The sequence below is a fragment of the Notamacropus eugenii genome, chromosome 1 (assembly GCF_028372415.1).
Source record: "Notamacropus eugenii isolate mMacEug1 chromosome 1, mMacEug1.pri_v2, whole genome shotgun sequence".
In the NCBI taxonomy this organism is placed as follows: Eukaryota; Metazoa; Chordata; class Mammalia; order Diprotodontia; family Macropodidae; genus Notamacropus; species Notamacropus eugenii.
Window position 1 is genome coordinate 66,203,352 of NC_092872.1, and position 25,477 is coordinate 66,228,828.

The 25,477-nt window shown below is 37.8% G+C and overlaps 1 pseudogene; it reads left to right on the forward strand.

The window, feature by feature from the left end:
* The first annotated feature begins 10,918 nt into the window (after positions 1–10,918).
* Positions 10,919–25,462, forward strand: LOC140501331 (pre-B-cell leukemia transcription factor 1 pseudogene; annotated as a pseudogene).
* Positions 25,463–25,477: the final 15 nt, after the last annotated feature.

The window sequence follows — 25,477 nt, forward strand, 5'->3', positions numbered from 1 at the left end:
TGTTTGGATAAGGCTCAACACAGCTGCTATTTTTTCTTGTAAGCATCAGTGATCTTATCAGTTTGTTAGGGAATAAACTTAAATGATTAGAAATAACTTTTGATTTTAAGAAGTCCATGGTATGTTAAAATAAATCCACAAAACGCTTTTTCTTAAGAGCAAATCTGGTGAGTGGCTGCAATTTCTGACCAGCACCTTGATGTCCCTACCTCTTCTCCCCTCCCCCCCTTTTTTTTTGAGCTGTGCGTAAAATCAGGTATGTTAAAAAAAAAATAGAGGAGATTAATGGCTTTTAAAGACTAATGTTAATTACCCAAGCAGTTTCAGACTAGCTCCCCAAATAAGGATTTAAGCCACATGATTTATTTCAGTCAAACGGCAAAATTAAGCCTTATTTGGCCATTTCAGTTATTTTTAATAGATTTTTAAGAGGTCTTTCAAATGGGACATCCTTGAAAGTTTTAGTTCCTCTTAAATATTAAAGTAGTATTTCTTTCTCATTTCAAGGTTAAAAGTGTTTTTATGTTAATTGGTAAATGAATGTTTTCAAACTGTTCACATTTTTTTTTTATTAGAAAGATGATTTTTTTCTTTTTCTTTTTGGGTGTTTTAAAATTTATTTTAAACTTAAATATAAAATAAGAAAAGGAAAAAAATCCAGCATTCCCATGTACACAGCAGAATATGAGAGGATTCAATATAAAACAAAAAATTTCCCTTTCAAGAAAACCTACATAATAAATACTGCACATTATTTTAAAGCTGTCCAAGCTTCTCTTTGCTTCTTTTTAGGTTTTCTTTTGTTTTCTGCTGTGCACTTTTCACTTTATTTTCCCCCTTCCTCCTGCCCCTAAAGAAGGCTACAACTGAGTGAGAATATCTATATCTATATTCACACATATACGTGTGTATCCATACATAGATATCTATAAATATATATACACATACACACATATCCATATATACACATGTACACTCATACTTGTAAGACCGTACTATGATTATTTCCACTTGCCTTCTATTTCTCTGAAGGTAAATAGCATCTTTCTTCATAAGTCTAAGTCCTTCCACGTTTTTCTAAATCATTCAGCTCATTATTTCCTCCTACACAGCAGTACTCTAACCCAATCACCTTCTATCTGAGACATTGTCTATGAAAGTTCCCCCCCCCCAAATTTTCTGCATTCCTTCTTTTATTGCCTGCAAAGGTTTTATGTATAAAGACAATTTTAATTTAAAATAATAAAAAGTACCCATTTTACACTTCAACAATGCTCTTACCTTATAATATAGTTTAAAGTCTCATACTCCTGAATCTGCTTCCATTACATCTTTCCCCCCTATTTCTTTGAAGTTCCTGACCTTTTTTCTTCCAAATGATCCTCACTATTATTTTTTCTACTTCAATAAGACAATTTTTTAGTAATTTAATTGGGATGACATTACACAAGTAGATTAGTTAGGTAAAATTGTCATTTAAAAAATTATATTGGCTTTACCTACTCATGAACAATAAATATTGCTTCAGTTATTTAGATCTGGTTTTATTTGTATAGAAAGTGTTTTGTGTTTGTTTATGTGTATTTTCCTCCTTCCTATTTTCCCACACCATTCTCATCCTATTCCTATCTCTCCTCTGCTTTACTTCTACCAGATACTTTGCCCTCCTATTCCTTAAACTACCCACCCCTCCAAGAGATCCTCCCTTATTCTCTCTCCCTCATCCCCTTGCCCTCATTTCTTTTCTGAATTTAGAAGACTTTTATACTTTTCTAGATAGATTTGTTTCCTCTTTAACCCATTCCTGATCAGAGTAAGGTTTCAGCACTACCTGCCCTTCCCCCACCTGCTTCTTCTGTATTAATTTTTCCTTTTATGACTCATTTGTATGAGATAATTACTCCTTTTTATCTCTCCCTTTATTTTCCTTTAGAATCACCCCACCATACTCAGCTCAACCCAAGTCTTTTTTTCATACTACTCAAATAAAAATCACAGTCATAAAAGGGTTGTTAATATTTTCATATATAAGAAATAAATAATTTGACCCATTGAGTCCCTTATTATCAGTCCTTAATGTTTACTTCATATTTCTCTTGGATGTTATATGTTGAATTTTCCCTTAAGTTTTGCTATTTTTGTCACAAATACCTGAAAATCTTTCAGTTCATTAAATGTCCTATTTTTCATTCAGGATTATACCTTGTTGGGTAAGTTACCCTCGGTCATAACCCCAGCTCTTATGCTCTACAATATTCCGAGACTTATGGTCCTTCAATATAGTAGGTGCTAGGTTTTGTGTAATCCTTAGTATAGCTCCATGATATTTAATTTTTTTTCTTCTTGCTTCCAATATTTTCTAAATAAGCATATAATTATCTATAATATTTATAATTATAATTATAATATTTATAATAATTTTCTAAATAAGCATAAAGAAAGACGAGAAGATAAGATTTTGGAAAACTGTTCCTACATTTTTCCTCTGTTGTGTAACAGAATTAAAGCCATAGTGATTATGTTATTTTCCAAATAACCACACAAAATGCAAGTCTAACCGATCAGTGGTCAAGTCTGCTGACAGGTCTTATCAAACAAATGTTGACTGATAAGCATGTAGCGTGTGTCATGCATATTCAGGAAGTCCAGCATGCATGGGCAGGAATGTGTGCACAATAAATACTATAAGATTTCGTGATGCAACATTGCATCATCAAAATTTTATGCAGGAAAAAAACACAAATTTACAATAAATTATTAACTTTAAGATGTCATTTTAAAAATTTGCTCTTTTGAAATGACACAAATTTCAAAAAAGAAAACATTAAAGTGTTCAAGAAAGTATATTTTCAGAAGGCACTGAGTAATATTTTTTTAAGGGAGCAGTAGGGTAAGTAAGTTTGGAAACCTCTTCCTAGAGTTCACTGATTAGGAGGGTGAAATGGTCAGACCTGTACTTTAGGAAGATCAATTTGACAGCAGAGTGGAGGGACTCATGTAGGGAGAGACTTGAGCTATGGAGACCAAACAACAGGTCATTGCAATAGTCCAGGTGTGGGGTGATAAGGGCCTGTATCAGAATACTGACAGTGTCAGAGGAGAGAAGAAGGTATATGTATATGAGAGATGTTATAAAAGTAGAAAGAACTGGACTTGGCAACTGCATTGTATAAGGGATGCATGTGAAAGTGAAGACTCAAGGATAACTAGGTTGCAAGCCTAGATGACTAAATTGATAGTGCCTCCGCTATGATAGAAAAATTAGAAGGGAGGGTGGCTGGAGGGCATAATGAGTTCAGTTTTGGATATGCTGAGTTTAAGATGTCTGTAAGACATCCATTGTAGGATATCAAATAGGCAGTTGGAGATGTGAAATTGGAGATCTGGAGATACATCACAGCAGAACAAATAGACCTGGAAGTCATCTGCAGAAAGATAATAATTGAAACCATGGCAGCTGATGAGATCACCTTGTGAAATAGCATGGGGAATAACCAGTACAATGACTAAAAAAAAACAAGAGATCAATCAAATATTGCCACTGAGTTACAGCAAAAAAAGCCACTTCATCTAGGCCATAGCATATGAGAAGGGGAATGATGTGTGAAGTAAATGGAAAGGTAGTTTGGAGTCAGGCAATGACTGAAATTCAGAAGAGGGTTTGGTTTTGGGGGAAAGATAATGGGTTCTGTTTTAGATATGAATTTGAGATGTCCCTGGGATATCCAATTTGGAATACTGAATAGGCAAGTGGTGATGGGGACTGGAAATTAGGAGCGAGACTGATGATGGGTATATAGATCTGGGAATCATCTTCATGAGATGATAAGCCCATTGATGCCAATGAGGAACTTAGGGGGCATGAATGTGATTTGGAGCACATTTTTCCATTGAATGTGTGATAAGTCATGGGGAGGTTTGTGGGTTAGCTCACAAATATCCATTTATCCCATAATTTGACTGATATAATATAGATTCACAATTAAGAGGGTAGTAAAAAAAAATAGTGAATAATATTATTGAAAATGAGGAAGCTTAGAATTAAAAAAAATTCTGCGTTATTTGAAATGTCACAGAGAGACAGCCTGGTCTAGTGAATAGAAAGCAGGATTTTGTGGTAGGAAGACTTGGATTCAGTTCCTGCCTTAGCTATATTAGCTGTGTGACTCTGGGCAAATCAGTTCACCTCAGGTGCCCTCAGTTAACTCTCTAGGATTATTGTACTTCACTGCATAATCATCATAGATTTTATGCCAAATTTTTGTGCAAAAAAGGGAGGTGTGACCATTATGTGGTTTTTTAAAAAATTTGTGCTGGTATTTAAAATTGTACTTAAAATAATTTATTACTAAATTGTCTTTGGTCCAAGATTAGGATGCACAGAATACTCATGAATACGTTAAAATTGGGAAGATGCAAGTCTTACCATATCCTGTGACTTATTTGCAGCAGCTTCCCCTGCCCACCCACTCCCCTGGTGCATAGGGCTCTTCTTTGGGTTGAGTGACAGTACTGTTAGCATAGTACTGCTCTAAACCATGCAAAGTCAGCTTTTGGAAATATACTGACAATGCTGTGTGTGTGCTGAGAATTCTAGGCTCACAGCTCGCAATTCACAAAAGATAAATGGAAATCCATATACTGCTGGTGAATAAATACATTGCTGCCCTGTTAAGTGACTAGACAGATAGAATTATACTGTGTAACAATTACATGATGAAAGGTTATAAACCAATTATTGAACTGAAAGAAAAAACAGGGCAGAAGGAAAAGTTATAAACCAATTTTTTGACTGAAAAAACAGGCAGGACGATTATGCGGTGGTGATGACTATGCGATGAAATGCGGTATGAATTGTAGGACAGTTCCACATCTGCAATGGTAGAAGGATGGAATTTGCTAAACCAATGAAATTATGGGTGTGGATGTTAAAAAAAAAAGTATAGCACTTCAGCTGCATTATTAGTTAAGACTTTTGTGAATTAACCTGGAAACACAGCCTCTATTTATGGCACCTAGGCAGTCCAGTGGACAGAGCACAGGGCCTAGAATCAGGAAGACCTGCATTTGAATCTTGCTTCATGTATTAGCTGTGTGAATTTGGGCAAGTTATTTAAGTCCCTTGTGCCTCAGTTTCCTTTTCTGCTAAGTGGAGATATAATAACATCTGCCTCACAGAATCATTGTTCAGAATCAAGTGAGTTAAAACATTTTTCAGAGTTTAAATCACTAGAGAAATGCTAACTCTGCTGATAATTTGAGGATGGGAAAATGAGTTCAGATTCTCAGTATATCTTGCACTACTCGCCCTACAGTGAGATGGGGCTCCAAAACTATGGAAACTCTTGGGAAATAAAGGATGTATATGCTGTTAACTATTCATTTCTTGGGTATTACATATCTTATCCGTGACTAAATGATTTCTTATGTAGCTGAGGAACTATTTAAAGGCAGATTTTTTTTTTGTAATGATGTTTGTTATAATGGGATTTAGCCTGTACTGAGAGGAATTAAAGGGATGCAGCAATTCTTATTAATGTGAAATCCTAAAGGAACATCAGTTTTGTGCTGGAGGTTTGCTGCTTCTCTAGTTGGCCCCAGGGAAATGAGTGAATAGAATTCTACTGTTGATAAATTATCATCAACATTTAAAGGACGGAAGGCAGAAGTATTGTTGGCATAGCCTGACAATGGCCAGGCTTGAAATTTGACCCAAAATTTGACCACAGAAGACTATCTTGTAGGGGTAGACTCTGCTATTTGTCAGTGAACAATAAATACACAGTCGTGTCTTTTGATATATTATAGTTATTTTCAGTATGAAATTTTAAGACCTTTTGGACCTTTCATCTTATTGGTAGTTTTGGAAATAACTACCGGTCCTTGGAATTTAATGAACTCCTATTAAATCTCTACTATAAACATGATTAGGTACTGGAAATGCCAAGATGACAAAAAGATATATTTCCTACAATTAAGGAGATTAAAATCTAATAAGGGTGATGGAAAAGTCAGTAAGATGTAATTCAGCAAAGATTTAAGTGCCTCCTGTATATTGAGTGCTGGGCTACCAGATACATAAGTAAGTATAATGTAAGATGAAATGTGAAAAGTGGGGCAGAGAGATCCAGATAAGTACTCTAGGGAGGTAAGATAAGTACTGGGAGGAAAGAGGTAAAGGATAGATAGCAATCCTCCCCCTCCACCCTGTGTTTTTCCATCCTCTGTAATTCTTGTCCATATCCTCCCATAAATCTACCCTAGAGGATTGACCCAACATATTGGAACCTTCTATTCCAGATCTGTTAGAACAGTGACTAGGGGTATAGCCAAGGGAACCTGTCATCCTGGCACTGTTCACTCTCCCTCTGACGCCACTTCTATGCCTTACAATTCTCTGTCAGCCCCACACCACAGACGCCTGCATCTAATAGCACAACTGCTTCAGCCCTGGACCTTCATTTCCTTCATTAACAATCACTAAATATTTATTAAGCACCACCTGCATGCCAGACACTGTGCTAAGCATTGGGGATACAAAGAAAGGGGAAAGACAAGACTCTGCTTTCCAGGATCTCACAGTCCAATGGGGGAGATATCGTAGAAACAACTACATACAAACAAACTGTACACAGGATAAAAGTGGAAAAAAAATACCAGAGGGAAGCCACAGGAATTCAGCAGTGTAGTGGAGCTCCTTTTCCGCTGGTCAGCCTGCTACGTTGTAAGGACAATCTAGGATCCTGTAGTTGAGGGACATGACCACTGCCATATTTACCCACCTCTGTACCCCTTCTTAAAAGGAATTTAGTGCTTTTGGATGGGAAGAGGGACAAACTACCCCTCTTCCAGACTGCACCATCCTGGAGAGTTCTGAACTCTTCACTCCAACTGCTGTATAGTCAGATGTAGGATCCAGAGACTTTCTGTACCAGGGGTGAGCATTTTCTTCATTGGCCCCACCCTAATCCCTTCTAATCCATCAATCAATTAAGAAACATTTACTAAGCATTTATGTTCCAGGCACTTTGCTAAGCCCTGGAGATTATAAGGAAAAGCAGAAACAGCCTCAGTCCTCTATTTCCTTCCCACTTCCTCTGTGCAATGGTACTCTAGGGTCTCTGTCAAAACAGGAAACAAGGTCAAGCAGATATCTTCCCCAGGTCTTCTTCCTGGTGAAATGTTTATTTCTAGGTTTTTTGTGGATACAGGTAGTTTCATAGAAATGCTTATTCAACATAGTTTCATTATCTTCTCTTTCCCATCCCTTACAATTGCTAGTTGTCTGGGTTTTGACTAGATCTTTTGTTGTGTGACTATGTAACTCATTTTCATGATCATATATTTTCTAGATATTACCTTTTATACTACCTATTTATAGATTATTACTATTAATGTGTGATAGCCTACATATGCCTATATGTATGTAGACACACACACATATCCACACCCCATACTATGCATATTTCTGTTTATCAGTTATTTGTTTGGAGGTAGATAGCATCTTCCTTGATTCTTTACAATGCTCAGAATAACTTAGTTACTTACAGTTGTTCTTCAAATAACATTGTTGTTACTGTATACGATGTTCTCCTGGTTCTGCTCATTTCACTCTTCATTATTTCATGCGAGTCTTGCCATGTTTTTCTAAAATCAACCATTACAGTAGTAATATTCCATCACAGTCACATACCTCAACTTGTATAGCCATTCCTCAACTGATGGTCCTTCCATCAATTTCCAGTTCTTTGTTACCACAAAGAGAGCTGCTATAAATATTTTAGAACATTTAAGTTCCTTTCCTTTTTTCTCTGATCACCCTGGGTAGCAGACCTAATAGTGGCACCGCTGGGTCAAAGGGAATACAGAGTTTTATATCTCTTTAGGCATAATTCTAGATTGTTCTCCAGAACAATTGGATCAGGGCATACTTCCACCAATAGTGTATTAATGTCCCAATTTTTCCATATCCTCTCCAACATTGGTCATTTTTCCCTTCTATCATTTTAGCCAATGTCATCGGTGGAGATGATATCTCAAAGTTGTTTTAATTTGCATTTCTCCAATCAATAGTGATTTCGGGCATTTTTTTACATAACTATAGTTGGCTTTGATTTCTTTATCCAAAAAACTGCCTGTTCATGTTCTTTGACTGTTTATCAGTTGGAGAATGACTCATATGCTTATAAATTTGGCAAAGTTCTCCAAGTAATTGAAATATGACACTTTTATCCAAGAAATTGTCTATAAAACATTTTTCCCCCAAATTTTCTGCTTTCCTTCTAATTTTGGCTACATTGATTTTATTTGTACAAAATCTTTTTAATTTAGCATAATTAAAATTATGCATTTTATATCCCACAATGCTCTCTTATCTCTTGCTTATTCGTAAATTCTTTTCCTATCCCAAAGTATGATAAGTAGATAATACACTCACTTTCAAAAACATATTGTGGCAAAATGTATCAGGTACTTCAGTTCTGGATGCTTTGAATGAAAGATCAAAATGATAATGATTGATATGTATCTGTATTAACAGACTTCTTGGTTTAACTTAGACCCTGCCTTAGCACACAGATTGGATGATAACACTTTTCTGCATAGACTTCAGTTGTTTTTGTTACTAAAGATGTAGTCTGAAATAGAATATAATTTCTAAAATCTTGCCTTTCCCCATCTCATATTTTCATCAAGGATACCTTCAGTGTGTACATAGATGATTCTCATAAATATTTTCTCGACATGAGAAAGTCAGCACATAAATTGTCATTATGATGGGTCTCTTGAATGCTTTTCTTGTGGCAATAATACCATCTATGTGGGCATGAAATATCTAAGCCCCCTTTGAGCTTTCAATCTTCTGACTTCAATGCCCACAACTACTGGCACACACCATATCCCATGTTCAGCATTTTGCTAAATGAGATATGCCTGTCAGTATTCTCTTTAAATCTGTTGGTCAGATTAGAAGACTTTCACATTGTTAACTCACATTATTAATAATAAAAAAAATAAAAATTACTTTGTTTTAAGGTGTACAAAGCATTTTCCTCACACATTTGTCAAATAAATAGTATAAATATTATTTTTCATTTTCACATAATAACCTGAGAGGCTTAACTCAGGAAAAAATAGCTATTTTGGGTTAGAGACAGAACTTAGAGTCAGGTCTTTGAACTCCAAGTTCAGTTGCTTCTCATTAGCACACTGCCTCAGTCTTTCCATCCTCAGCCCTTTTCCGTCCCTGATATGAAGCTTTGTTTGAGAAACAGAGGACTTCCATAGCACAGAGAAGCTGGGGAAAACTGACCTAATAGATTCTAGTTCCTTTATGTTTAAAGATTAGGTAATGAGGCCCAGGGAGTTTGAGTAACTTGCTTGAGGTGACAGAGCGAGTTGATGATAGAGCCAAGATTCTGACCTCAAATCCCAATTTATGGACATTTCCTGTTATATCATACAATATAAAGCTAGCTGTTTTCTGGTTTGTTTTTTCAGCTATAAATTTGGTACTTAAAAGTACTTCAAGTCTGTGCTTTGTTTCCTAACTGTAATTTTGAATAATAGTCTGCTTCAATTTCCTTATCTGTTTAAGAGGCTATTTAACAAAATGCATCTACAGATAAAGACCTCAGAAAGACACGTAGTTTTCCCTTCTGTGAACAAGTATTTGAGAGTACATTTTATACTGGAAGCACTGGAAGAGCTATGAAGAACTAGAATAAGAAAAAAAGTGGACTCCTTCTTGCTCCTAACATTCTTTTTTGCTCTTTGTGTATGTCTGACATTCTCTGATGAAACCGAATATTCAAAGGTCTGAAATGAGCTAGTTGTATGATCTTTGGGCAAGTTTCTTACCTTCTCTGGTCCTCAGTTTTTTCATCTGTAATATGAGGCCGTGGGATTAGAATCTTAAAATCTATATCCAGGGAAAGAACTGATAAACAGAAAGTATGTATAGAATAATTTTACATGCATACATATATATGTATGTATATGTGTATGTAAACACACACACATACACACACGTATTTGTGTCCAATCTCCAGCCATCTCTAGGGCATGGGAGGAGAGAAGAAAAAAGGGGAAAAAGAAATTTACATGATAACATATATTTAAAAGGAATAGCAAATTGTACATAATGAATTTGCAGTTTCATGTGCAGTCATCTTTTTTATTATACTATGTTATGGAATTGCTTGTTTGGATTCCACAAATTAAAAATGAGTAAAAAAAAATTTTTTAAAAGAGTTATGGAGACCTCAAATGTTACCTACTTAAATTATGAAGACGTTTTTGCTTCTTCTGTCATCTAGGCAACCACCCTAGGTGAAATTACAGGAAGAACAGTTTAAGAAGGAAATGAGCCCCTTCTCTTTTTCCAAATAAAATATTTTCTATGGTAACTCATTTCTTGGGGTTCCTCCTAATAGAGTTTACATGGTTTTGGCGCAACTTTCTTTTCCTCAAAAGTATTATTTTGATGTACACATATACTTTAAAAACAGGGATCTTTACCATAAAACTTGATGAAAAAATAATGTTTTGGTACCAACAACTAATTTTTTTTTTTTTTTTTTTAGTAATTACAAGTTGCCATTTCAGTTGTTTACTTTAATGGATCAACACTAGACTTCAGCTAATATCAACTTTGAAGAGGAATAATCAAAATTCACCAACTTAGCTTTAGTCTTCAGGTTAATTCCCTGTCTCTTTAAGAATTGATACCTTCATTTAAGAACCCTGGGCCAGCATGATGGGGTAGGGGTGACAGGACATCCCAGCCTGTCTTAACACTTGCAGAATGGGGCTGGAGGGACCAAATGGGAGGGAGGGATAAAACATCAATTATGACCACCACAGAACCAGAGTTTGACCAAGGCAACAGGCCAAGAAACACACATTAAACTGCCACAGAATGAAGCCTACCTTGTTTAATGTGTTGTGAGAAATCAAAGAAAAAGCAGTGTTAAGTATCTAAGTATCTCAGGAAGAGGAGCCAACAGCCCCCCAGTTGATGTGATCGAATAACATGCTATTGGCATAAGGGGTAGCAGGGCTCGAGAAAGGCAGAGGATCTGGAACAGCAGCATCAGGGAGCTGGCTCACTTAACTCAGTTGAGCATTTCAGCTACAGAGGCAAACTCACATATCTGACAGATCTACCACACCAAACTGATGAAATATGAACAAGCACGCTAATGAGTTCACCCCACGTGTGATGAACCTACTTCATAAGTAGAGTTAGACCAGATCCATCTTGCCAAAGGAGATTGAAAGAATGGTGAGCATCATCCACCGCAAATTCAGCTCCCTCCAGGTGCAGCCCAGGCAGAGCACGTAGGAAGCAGACATGCTCCTATATTCGTGGTTTTTGGATGCTAGGTGGAACTTCAACAAGGAAGCCACAGAAATCCTGAATGAGTGCTTCTATTTCTATTTCAGCAACCCTTTACCCCAGTGAGGAAGCCAAAGGGATCTAGCCAAGAAATGTGGCATCACAGTGTTTCACAGGTGTCAAGCTGGCTTGGAAATAAGTGAATGTAATATAAGAAGGACATAGGTAAATTTCAAGAGGAAACCAGTATTTGTGCTACCAGTGTGTCAGCCTATGGAAGCCAAGCTAACTCAGTCTCAACTCCCAATCAGCTGGTTCTTCCAGTTCTTTCAACATGTCAAACTCTGGAGATTGTTCATGAACATGCAGTCTCTCAATGGGGATTCTTCCAAAAGGGGCCTGAATTGGAGCCAATATGAAGTCACAGGTGGCTACCCTTCTCCATGATATCAACCAGACATGGGGATACAGCCAGTCAAATGTACAGTTTCCAGGGTACCATCTTGGGAGGCAGCACGACTGACCTTAGAAAAAAGAAAAACTGTGTTTAGGTCCTGCCCCTGGCACATCTGGCTGTGTAAACATATGCTAATTGAGTTTGGCAGGATGCTACTACCCTTTCTTCAGTGACCTTCCTGGCAGTGTTTACTCTGATACCTCCAACTGATCTCCCAGCAATTGCATTCCTGACTGATCTCTTGCCCCAAATGGGGAAGGGGCAAGGACAGGAGGGAGGGTCTCTCTCCCCAGTGCTGAAGCAGTCAAACTGGAGGTCAAAGCAATCAACAAGCACAGTAAGAGTCTCCTCCTCTTCCCTTCTTCCCGATGCTATTTCAGTCAATCTGGACACTTCTTTCTACTCTCTTTCCTTTTTTTTCTGGGTAGAAGCCAACTCTTCCACCAGCCCTGTTTGCTTCATCCTCTCTGCACCTTTCTCTTTTTTTTTTTTTCGTTTTTTAATTTGTTTTCTGTTTTCAACAATCACTTCCACAAGTTTTAAATTTTCATCCTCTCCTTCCCCGAGATGGCTTGCAATCTTATATGGGTTCTACACGTACATTCTTGTTAACCACATTTTCACATTAGTCATGTTGCATAGAAGAATTAAAATGAATGGGAGAAACCATGAGAAAAACCAAAAGAAAACATAACCCAGGAGAAAATAGTCTGCTTCATTCTGCATTCCGATTCCATAGTTGTTTCTCTGAGTCCTTTGGGAATGTTTTAGGTCCTTGTGTTGCTGCCTGAATCTTTCTCCTGCCCCATGACTTCTGCTGCATCACTGAAGGGTATTTTCAAGAGTTAAAAGGAATTTTTAAAAAGACAAAAATTGCCAAAAGGAGTACATTTAAAGAAAATTGCTATGAGTTGTCATTTGAGTTCACTTTAGTGGATAAACGCTGAACTTCAGCTAATATCAACTTTGAAGAAGTATAATCAAAATTCATTAACTAGATTTTAGTCTCCAGGTTAATTATGTTTCTCTAAGGATTGATGCCTTTATTAAATATCCTGGGCAAGCTCATGAAAATTCTGGCTCAGTTGAATTCTCTAAATTTGTGAATTCAAATTTTGGAAACTGTAAAATTTAGACATTCCCCCTGACTCCCTCCAATCAAATGTGCCATAATTAAGGTTGACTCTCTCAGACTCATTGTTCCTTTAGGATTAGAAGTTACTAAATAGCCACAACTTTAAAATATTATAACTGTTCTTTACCTGATTTAGAATGTTTGCTTAGACTTCTAACTGGAGATGAATACTTTGTGCCTTTTTCTGTACTTAACATGTTATCTTTATACTATGTACTATACTGGATCCTTGTGTTATCTCTCATACCTGACTGGCAGTTCTCTGTGAATATGGATTATGTTTCATTAAGTCTTTTTTTTAAAATCATCCTCAGTACCCGATACAATGCATTGCCCACTGCAGATAGATACTTAAATGTTTGAGTAAGCATAAAATTCACTTAGTCTCTCTCAGTCTGAGTTTCTTCATTTTTAAAATGGGGATGGCAATTCTTGAAATAGCTCATGGGGTTCCTGGGGAAATTATTTTGCAGTAGAGTATTTTTTTTAATAATAATTATGAGTCTTCGTAACTGTGGTGAAAGAGGGAGGAGGGAACAAGCATTTGTCAAGTGCCTACATGTGCCAGGCCCTAGGTGAAGCATTTGATTCTCACCACAATCTTAACAAGATAGGTGCTGTTATGAGGTAGACAAAGGGTAAGTGATTTTCCCAAGGTTACACATCATGAAAGCCCCTACCCTCAGGAATCCATCTTCTGTGTTAAAAATTGTATTGGTGAGCATCCACAAAAGCATAGTTCTTTGATTTCATCTAGAGTGATGTCATTCTTGTTGACTTCTGTGGCATAAAAGTATGAATTTTACTTGAATAGCCATTTCTTCTTTTATCCTCCCAATATCATATAGCACATTGTTAGAATAATGACAAAAGCAACTCGCACCCTCTCTTTGAATCTTCTTGACTCCCAACTCATCAATCTCTAGCTCTCATGAATTTCCATTTTGGGAAGACATGAGTTCAAATTTGGTCTCAGACACTTAGTAGTTATGTCACACTAGGCAAGTCACTTATCCTCCATTTACCTCAATTTCCTGACCTGCATGGGGATAAAAATAGCACCTGCTTCACAGGGTTTTTGTGAGAATCAAATGAGATAATATTTGTAAAACTCTTAGCACCATGCTTGGCACATAGTGGACAATAAATGCTAATGAATCCCTTCTCCTTCCCTTCCACGCTCAGATCTTCTCTATATACATTTTTACCTCACAGAATTCTGCATGTATCATGTCACCTGTAGGAATACAATGTGGGTGGGTGTTCTGTAGAAGAAAATAAGGTAAAATGCTTATGTGTATGTGTGCACATGCACACACATATAGATATACATGTACACTCTGTCTATCTATTCATCTATCTACCTATTGCATCATCATTTTGTATAGAGTAAGGGTGAGACTGCCACGGTCATCCTTATCAAAATGACAGCAAGATACATTGCATGCTATGGCCCATAGTTCCCTTATCACCTTATTTTGTCCTTCATTTCTTACATTTTCTATGAAAGATTATCTGACATGATTTGAACCCCAGTAAAACTGAATTTGTGATATAGAGGGGCATTTTATTTTTGATAGGAAGGGGATGTTCTAGGTGGTGCAGTGGATAGAGCACCAGTGCAGGATTCAGGAGGACCTGAATTCAAATCTCACCTTAGACACTTGACACTCACTAGCTGTGTGACTTTGGGCAAGTCACTTAACCCCAATTGCCTCATCCCGGGTCATCTCCAGTCATCCTGATGAATATCTGGTCACTGGATCCAGATGGCTCTGGAGGAGAAGTGAGGCTGGTGACCTATATAGCCCTCTCTCACTCAAAACAAAGTCAAGTGCAAGTCATGTTATTATTTCTCTGATGGCGTGGTCTTCTTTGACAATGAAGGACGAACACACACATTCAAGGAAGGGGATCTATTAAGGAAGGAGGGGAATCTCTGATAGAGGTTTGGTTCTATATTAAAAAAATTTTTTTGGTGTTGATTCTGAAATGTTAATTTAGAAAACCCTGAGTTACTTGAAATGCAAGTTGAAATCCATGGATGGGAGAACCATCTGGCTACCACATCTGTCTTACCACTTTTTGCCATTCACTTATCACTACCTGATTTTACCAGGTAGTTCTTGTGTTTGTCTATCACTGCTTTATATGTATCCTTCCCACAGCTGGTCTTCCCAGAGGCTGCTTTTCCTGGATAGAGGCTAAAATTACTTGCTGACAGTTTTTGAATGGGATTAAAATTATGTCTAGTTCAGGGTTTTGGCAACCTTTCACAAGTCATATAGCAAACTCTGACTGTACCATTATCTAACTGTGTAACCTTGAACTTGGTCATTTAACCTATAAGCCTCAATTCCTTCATCTGTAAAATAAGAAAGCTGGATTAGATCAGGGATCTGCAAACTATGATGGAGGGACAGATTTGACCCTTGAACCATAGTTTTCCAAACTCTGGACTAAGATGATCTCTAGGTTCTTAAATTCTTTGAGTCTATATCTTCATTTGTTGTTGTTGAAGATTTGTGATTTCATTGGTGTAGAGAATGTTCTGTCAGGGCAGATTTGCAGTTCTCAGCTTAACATCCTTATAGAGTTGCCTAGGGTTGTAGTAGGTTAAGTGATTTGCCTCAGGCACATGTATCCAGTGTGCGTAACAAAGATGATGCCAAGGCTACCTCTCTAATCCTCCATGCCATGTTAGTAATATATTTTAACATTTGGAAAATCTCCCACTGTATAGAACTAAGCTAATGTATTACTATATTACACATTCAAAATAAATATGGTTTTAAAATATTTAAGAAACCTAATTTAAAATTAAAATGAATATGCTCTTAGTTTATTGTGTTCCTTACTGTGTTATTTGTGTTCTTCTTAAACACGTTTGATTTCTGTAATCTCCTTCCAGTGCTGCTGACCTTCCAGTTCCTACCCCAGAACAATGTTTATCACCTACAGGTATATAGGATAGCCCTATCCCTTGGAGGTATCTGTTCAGACCAGGCCCTAAGTTGATGAAATTCAGGTGGGATAAATGTAAAAAAATCAGCAATATAATTACAAGATGGAAGAGGCAGTTCTAAAATGGATCTGGGGTTTGGGTTCTTTTTTTTTTTTTTTTTGGACTGCAGGTTCTGTATAAGTCAGCAATGGAATATGGTAGCCATAAATGCTAATGTGACCTTGGGTTACATTAAGATGGGGCATGGTTTCTAGGAATGGAAAAAGGTTATAGTTCCACTCTATCCTGCCCTCATCAGACTTCCTTTGGAATATTGTGTTCAGTCCTGGGCATCTCCTAGATCCATCCCATTCACTGCACTGATACAGCCACTAGTCTGGTACAGGTCCCTATCATCTCATGCCTGGATGATTACATCCTTCTGGTGGTCTCCCTGGTCCAAGTGTGGCCTTACTGTAGTCTATCTTAGCTGCCAAAGTGATTTTCCTAAAGGCCAGATCTGACCATGTCACCTTTACACTCAAAAACTCAAATTGTGCCCTATTACCTCCAGGATCAAATATATATTTGTGTGTGTGTATGTGTATATAGGTGTATACACACATATGTATCTATGTACATATGTGTATGTGTGTATATGTATGTATAAGTGTGTATACATATATACACATATACATGCATGTGCATATACATACGTATGCATATGTATGTGTGTGTACATATATGTATATATGCTCTGTTTATCATTTAAAGCATTTCAAAGCCTAGTCCCTCTCTATCTTCCTAGTCCTTTTAGACTTTATTCCCCCTCATAAATTCCTCAGCCATGGCCTCCTCTGTGTTCTTTGTTTTTTGCTCCACTTCCTGACTCTGCCTCTTCACTTCCTGCCTGAAATGCATATCCTCATATCTACCTTTTGGCTTTTCTGTCCTCCTTCAAGACTCGTCTCTGATCTCACCTTCTTTCTGCAAAAAGCCTTTCCTGATCCTCCAACTTCTAGTGTTTTTCATGAGATTACTTTCCACTTACTGAGTGTGCGTGGGGGTGTGTGTGTGTGAGACCACAGTATCTCAAAAGTCTCGGGAGGTTTTGATTTATATCTTGTATATTCTCTACCTATATTGTATCTACATAGCTTTATCTCCCATTAGAATGTTAACTCCTTGAGGATAGGGATGGTATTTTTGCATTTCTTTTGTGCTTTGCCAGGTGTCTCAAATACAGTAATTGCTTACTGACTGACTAACACAGGAGGATTGGTTTAAAGAACTGGGCTTGTTTAGCCTGGAGAAAAGAAGGCAGAAATTAGGGAGAGGAGGAGCATGATAGCGATCTTCTGGTATCTGAAGGGCCGTCACATGGAGAAGAACTTTAGACTCTTTTCCCTTGCCCCTGAGGGCCACATTGAGCAATAGGTGGAATTTGCAAAGTATTAAATTTAGGTTAGATTTCAGGGAAAAAAAAAAAGAATAACTTCCTAACAACTTAAGAAGGCCAAAAGTGGGATGGACTGCTTTGGGAGATTGTGGGTTCCACCAGTTTGGAGGTTATCAGGTAGAGGTCGAATGAACACTTGGCAAGTATGTGATAGTGGGTATTTTTTTATGTTTGGGTTGGACTCTATGGCTGCTAGTGTCCTTTCCAATTCAAATTCTGCCTCTGTGACCTTTGGTAAGGTAATAATGATCTTTGTTTAAGACCCTGTTTTTCTGGATGTTTGAGAATTTTCCAACGCTTCTCATTGTTGAATATCCTCTCTATTAACCAATCCATCCTTTCTATTTTCCTCCTTCCCCCATTTTCTTCATACATTTTACTTCTTTGGTGAAATTGAAGGTAAGGAAACAAAGGTTCCAGTTACACTGACCTGGGGTCATTGTTTACATTTTTCTTACTGTTCACATGAATTCTTTTTTTTCTTTTACTTTGCTTTCGGTGGGCATGACGCCCTGGTTGTTATTGTTTATGGGATGGACACTGAATTAGAACCCAGGAAAAGACCTAGATTTGAATTCTAACTAATGATAGCCCTGTAACTGTTGACAAGTCGTTTCAGTTTCTTCATCTGGAAAGTGATGATATCTCGCAGAGAAAACATGAAGATCAGATAAAATAATGTTGTGTGTTGCTGTGACACAGTCACTCATTTGCCCCCACCCCAGCTACTGACTCACTGTCTAGATGGGTTTCCTGGCATAAATGCCCATTGTCTCTTCTATTGCCTCACTAATTCCCTCCTCTTCCAGTCCCCAGTCAGAGTTAGTACTTTGGCAAAACACTTCAGTGTCAAGTCTATTTCACTTCTTTGAAATGGCCCCTTCTTAATTTTCTCCTCAAAACTTTATTTCTAATAAGTATACCCAGACTAACAAAGGTCTGTATCTATCTATAAAGACAAAGTAATATTTGAGCAAAGAAAGATGTCCAGAGGAAAAGTTCTAAGGCTCTTATGAATGAACCCAAGTGAGAAAAGACAGAATTGTGACTGAGGTCTGTACGCCTGATTGGCTCTCCCAAAACTTTACCCTTTGATTCTTCTAGTCTGTGGGCTTTCTAGCACCTTGTTAACGTTGGGGTCCTCTTTGAGTCCTAGATTTACTCTAACTTCACTGGGCAGCTGTGGCCTTTACTACCTCTAGCTTCAGGTTTGGCCTCAATTCTCAACGTGGGCACTGCAGTGCTTTTGAGAAGAACCCTTGCTATAGAACTGTAGTCCCTGAGGCCTCGTCTCTGGGGCCTCTCATCTCCCAGGCAAGAGGGGCGTAAATAGAATTGTCATTATGCAAGCTGGCTCACTTTAGACTTAGCTTCTCCTTCTGGCGATTCTTCTTGGTACAAGGCTGAGTCCATTTGTTGAGAGACCTCATCCTAATTTATACTGACTTTCCTAGTATAATTCCCACATCTTCACCTGTACAGACTAGGCCATAAGCAGGCAATAACATGCCCCCTCTCCCCCCCCCCCCCCCCCAATATGCAGTTCTCAGGTTCTGGGTTCTACAGGTTCTTTAGATGCTCTCTCCTGTTAGTTCATGGAGACACAAGTAGGGTGGGGCAAAAGTACAGAGACAGTCTCTGCTCTGAGGACAGGTCTATTGTCTCTACAGCTGCTGAGTTCCTTTCCTAGATGGACAAGTGAGCTACTCAAAGTTTTTCATCCTTTATCAGAAGCAAAATGAGCTACTCATCTGGAGTGATCTCTGCCTTCTCCTGTTGTAAATGAACTCTCAGTGGAGTACATCCTTACATACTAAATCACTTTGTAAACTTTAAATCATTGTATAAATGTCAATTATCAGGAGTAGTGGTAGAATAGCATGGCATATTCACATTTTCCCACTCTCTTAACCTGTTCATGTAGCAGATAGTATGGTATAGTGGATAAAGGGCCAGCCTTGGATTCAGGAAGAATTTGGCTTCAAGTCTTGCCTTACACAAACAGTATTACAATAGTAACTATGTGACTCTGGACATATATATGTGTGTGTGTATGTATATATATGTATGTATGTGTGTGTATGTATGTATATATGTGTACGTATGTATACTATAGAACCCTTTGCTCATTGCCTTCAGAAATCTCTCTAACATAAATTGTAGATGGAGTGTAAATCAGAGGGCTACTCCTTCTACTGATGAAATCACCAGTCTTGATAAAACAAAATAAAATACTATTATTTAATATTGTCCTTATATGTATTATTAATATTGGTTAGAATTCCTTTTCTCTATATAATAGTCTTCTTTTTCTTTCCATTTTTTTCAACTGGTAGGAAAATTTTGCTTATCTGAATGCTTTCATATACTTAGGAGTCACAATACTTGAGAAAACATTGCCTTGTCAATATTTTTCATTTCTGGTCCCAACTGAGTGAATGAAACCTAAATTTTCACTTGGCTTGCTTTCATTTCAAACATAGAAGTATGTTTAAATAGTTTCCCAGTAGGTTTTGGTTTTAAATTACTACTTGCCTTTAACATATGTGCGTGTGTGCACACACATACACACACACACGCACACACACACACACTTTTCTAAACATTTCAATAGTTGTTTTTTTTTCCCTTGGGGTTTTTCAAGAAGTTAGGACTGGACTGAGAAGGGTAAGAAATGAAAGTTTTATTGAATCAGAAGATCTAAAATTGAAAAGGAACTTAAATGATCACCAGTCCAACTCCCTTAATTTAAGGATGAGGAAACAGATGATCTGAGATGGACAGGAATATAGCCTAGTAGCAAGTAGCAGACCCCATATTTGAACCTGGGTCTGCTACTTACTGGACCTCTGATGTTAAATTCAATGTTTTTGCATCCTCTTGCCATCATATCACAATGAACCCTTGGTACTACCACACAACCTTATGTTTGAATGTAAAAAAAAAATCAACTCAATGTTTGTTTGAAGTATAACAATGACATGTTCAAATCTCAAGTTACAAACTTTGCATGACCCTGGGCAAATCACATAACTAGGGGCTCAGTGTTCTAGGCCACCCTCTAACAAGTGAATTGCCTAGAAAATGCTCACTTGCATTTGCAGAGGGAATATCCTTACCCTATTACAGGAATGAAATGAATCTAGCCCCTATCCTTAATCACTACCCCTATCCCTATAACATAGTGCATATTTGAGAATCCTATTCCATCTAACATTTTCTCAAATGTAACAGTTTAGGATAGTTTGCAGCTTCCTTCCATCTGTTTTTATTACAGAAGATTCCTGATGTAGATTTTATATTTATATTTGGATCCACAATTTCCTCCTTTTTGTGTATATGACTTTGCTTGCCAAATTCTCAAAACCAAATTAATTTTTATTCATTTTAATTTAATTCACTTACTTTAAAAAAAAAATCTATCCTTTGAATCAGTTTGGTTTTTTTTGGTGGGAATAAATAATTGCCAAATCAGATGACAATAGTATGGCATCTGTGCCCCAAACTTCCTTTTCTTTGCACATCAAAATCTGAAGTGTAACATTGGCACTTCTCAAACACATCCTAAATACCTGCTGAAGGGAAATCCATCATTTTATTGAAAAAGCTGTCTCAGAGGTCATCAACAACCTCTTAATTATTCATTTGGGAAGGAAGCATGCTATATTGTAGTGGAAAGGGCACCGAACTTGGCGTCTAGAGACCTAGACACAAATGCAGCCTCTCCCACGAACTAGCTCTCTCACCAAAGGCAAGTCACTTGACAACTCTGAGCAAGTTTCTTCAGCTACCTATGTGCTCATGGGCAAATCACTTCACCACTCTGAGGCTCCCTTTCCTCATCTGTAAAATAAGGGTCTTGGACTAGATGACCTCTAGGGTTCCTTCTAACTATAAATCTTTGGGCCTATGGTTTGTAAAACAGATATATGATGTCTGTGGTACTTTAACCTTCTCGGGGAGTTGTGAGATAAGGGTAAAAGCATAATTCAAATCTTAAAGCAGAGAGTAGGAAATACCATCCATTATTATAGGTAGTGGCCTCACTTTATCTGTCTTCCTCCTTGACCTTTCTACCCTTTTCAGCATTTGAACACTCCCTTCTCCTGCATACTTTTCTCCTTCCATGATTTGTGTGTCTTCTCTCCTGACCCTCCTTCTGTCTGATTACGTCCTTTGAGACCCTTTTGCTGAATCAGCCTCTGTCTCCTGCCCCCTAAGAATGGGTGTTGCTCAGGGTTCTCTCCTGGGCCTGCATTGTTCTTCCTCCCTGGGTGGTCTCATGTGCTCCCAAACAGTTCAGTGATCAATTCCATTCATATGTCTCCCATCAGTCACCTGTTTATTGACCTCCAATCTCACATCTCCAATTGCTCTCATGGGATAGTCCATCTGAATGTCCTGCTGACAACTGATCCTGAGGTGATCTAAAACTGAACTCTCCCCTCCCCATTCATTCACATAACTGATTTATCTTGCTTGCAATATTTGATCACCTTTCAGAATCTTTATCTTACTTTAAGATTTAGCACCAGGTATTAAACTCTGTGGAGGCTTTCTTGTACCTCTCCCCATACTGACGTTGTACTTTCCCACCTTAAATATTATTAGAACATTTTATTTGGATGTTTCCTTTGTCCCTAATCAGCTAGGTGGCACAGTGGATAGAGCTCTGGCTTGAAGTCAGGAAGACTTGAGTTCAAATCCAGCCATAGAAACAGTAGCAGTGTGGTCCTGAACAAGTCATTTAACTTCTGCCTCAGTTTCCTTAACTGTAAAAGGGGGGTAGTGATAACAACTACCTCACAGGATTGTTGTGATATTTAAAAATATTTGTAAAGCACTTAGTATAATACGTGGTACATAGGTGCCTAATGAACGCTCCCTTCCCCTCTCCTTCTCTCCTTGCCTTCCTCTTTCCCATCATTCCCTACTTTTTAATAGGTTAATCTCTACTCTCATTGAATTATTTCATTGAGCATAAGCTCTTTGAGGGTAGGGACTTTCTTTTTAACTCTTGCCTTACTACTTAATAGGTGTGATTATTTAATAAATGAATTAAATTTTATTAGCAACATAATTTCAGAAGTGGTTTTTCTGGGCAGCTATGAACTATTTGCATTTCCTTAGTTGTTACATTGCTAAAGTGTTTTCTCCCCTAGACTCCTAGAGTGTTAGTACTGGAAAGGACCTTAAACATAAATTAATCTAATACCATTTACCAAGTTAAAAGCATATGAATAGCCTGCCTTTCAGTCCTGAGCTTTTTATTACAAGAGGATAAAATAACTTAAAATTTAGCATTTTTTTTGTTTGTGTTACTTAAAGCCCGTATAAACATTTGTGGTTGTAGATTAGTCATTTTTCAGCCATGTCCAGCTCTTTATGACCCCATTTTGCTTTGTTTGTTTTTTTGACAAAGATACTGGAGCGTTTGTCCTTTCCTTCTCCAGCTCATTTTACAGATGAGGAAACTGAGTCAAGCAGGGTTAAGCAACTTGCCCAGGGTCACATGGCTGAGGCCTGATATGAACTCAGGACTCTAGTCGTGGCTCTATCCACTGTGACACCTAGCTGCCATGTGATTAACATTACACAATAAGAATTATGAGCAGCAGGAAAATTTAGCAAGGGCAAGAACAATTTCATGGTTTATTGGCTAGCATTTATATAGTTCTTAAAAATTTGCAAAGCACTTGACACATTATCTCAGTTGATCCTCAGAAAACCCTTATGACATAAATACTATTATTATCCCCATTTTATAGGTGAGAAAATGAAGCTGAGAGAGGGAGGTCAAATGACTTGTCCATTGTCATATACCTTCTAAGTATGTGAGGTAGCATTCAAACTCCTCTCTTTCTGACTCCATGTCTAAAACTTTATCGACTCTGCCACTTGGCTGCCCTAGATTTAGTGCTGGAAGAGACCTTAGAGATCTTATAATTGAGCCTCCTCATCTTACACATGACTAAAAGCAGGTCCAAAGCAGTTCAGATCATACAGGGACCCCACGTGAGATTCTGTGTCTTCAGATCCACAATTCCTTTCAAGGCATTTCATAGTTCCCCCCAAAAGTGGGTACTTTGCCCTCTTTACCAAGATGATGGAGGTTAAAAACCCTTCCACATGCTCATGTGCTTCTATATATTGTTTTGTCTTACAAACTTACAGGTCTTTGTTTCAAAAAACCTGATGGTGACAATGCTGTTGTTTGCTGCCCAGCATGTTTAAGAAACCTGATTGTAAGAAAGAAATTTTGAACCTTCATGTCCACTGCAGTTGGCATCACAGGGCTCAGTGGGCCTGGCTTCCACTGGAACTGAATATTATGATGAAAACTCCCTCACGGAACAATGTGAAGTGCAGGTACCTTCTCAAAGTCCATTTAATTTCCCAAAGACTTCACTACTCTTCTGCTCAAATAGCCAATTAACCTTTGTTTTATAAGAGAAATTAATCTCCTGTACACTTTCACCTTGCTTTGTACTTAGGAATAATATTCAGAAAGAAAAATTGCCCAGCAGCTGCCCCATCCATCATGTAGCAGCTACTTAGAATTCCATGGTTGAACCTGATGTTACGCCGTAGTTAAGTCAGGATCTCAGATATCTGGGGTACATAGGATTAGTGACAACTGTGTTTAAAAAACCCAAACATTTGGACACTCACTTAGATAGGTATCTGGTAGATATTGTACAAAAACTGAATTCTGAAATTAAAAAAAAATTTCTTTTAAAACACAGAGTGAGTTGGGCTTCCAAATTTTAAGGGTACTGAGAAGAATTTTGTGTAAATGACAAAACAGTTATAAAGTTACTAACTTTCTGTAGAATTCTAATGATCTTTGAGGTCCCATCATAGGAAGATGCCCTGCCTTGCAATTTCTGCAATTTTCCCTTTGGTGACCAGTGGTGGAGTTGAATGCAGTAGCATGTTCAACTTCTTTTATTTTGGTCTAGTTTTTTATTAAGACTCCAAGTGATGTAGGACCTTTTTGGGAGCCTTATTGTTAAAGACCACCGAAAATAAGTAATTCCTGAGCTCCCCTAGCAGTTTAGGTTACTTTTCACTGGAACAAAATCTCAAACTCTAAGCTAGTTTGGTAAACAGAAACTGAAAATCCTGGAGCAGGAAAACAGAACCATGCTGCTTTTTCTGAGACCCAGTCTGAATCCTCCCTTAGAGCTAGAGCTGCTGACCCTTGTTGAATATCATCAGAAGAGACCCACCCCTGCCCTAGACCTCTAATAGCTTTCTGCACCCAATGGAGGGTAAGTTACCAGGTGGTATTTTTTAGAGGCTCTTGACTCACAGGGTTGTGTTTGCCCTTCATTGTTGAAGAAGACCATGCCGTCAGAGAAATGATGACATGACTTGCACTTGACTTTGTTTTGAGTGAGGGAGCATTGTGCAAGGTCACCAGCCTCACTTCTCTTCCAGAGTCATCTGAATCCAGAGACCTGATATTCCTCAGGATGACTGGAGATAATCCAAGATGCACTGGGAGACTTTGAGCCCTTTAGATCAAGGTCTATGCAGACACTCATTTAGGGTGAGGTAACACCCATTCATTGCATAGGTCTGTTTAAAAGAAGTAGTCAGAGCATGGCCCCTTTAGTGAGGCAAAGAAGAGAAAGACGTCAGACTGGGAGGGAAACAGCAACAGTTACTACTGATAATCACTCTGAAGGCAGGAGGGTCCAGAAGAGAGCCTTTAGGCAGTGGACAGGGGCCCCATGGTGTCTGAGCTTCAGAGTGCAGTAGACTCAAGGTTCAGGGAAGGGAAGGGAAGGTGAGGTGAGGCCCCTTGACTTGAAGCCTTTCAGATGACTATTGCTAATGTACAACTTTAGCTCAGTTTATGATATAGTACATTCAGGAGAACAGAATCTGATAATAGATTTACACAACAATATAATTAATCAAATGAAAAATTAATTCAAAATTAAATTTAAAGAATTAAATTAAAAACAGTTTAATAATAAAATTAATTTGTCTCTTTTTTTTTTTTTAGAGCTTTTCCCCAGCTATTTCAAGATGAGCATTTATCACCTCTGATAAATGTATACCGACAGCTCTACAGGCCATGAAAGAAATAAGTTAACATTGATCGAAGCACAAGAAAACTACGCTCAAAGAAA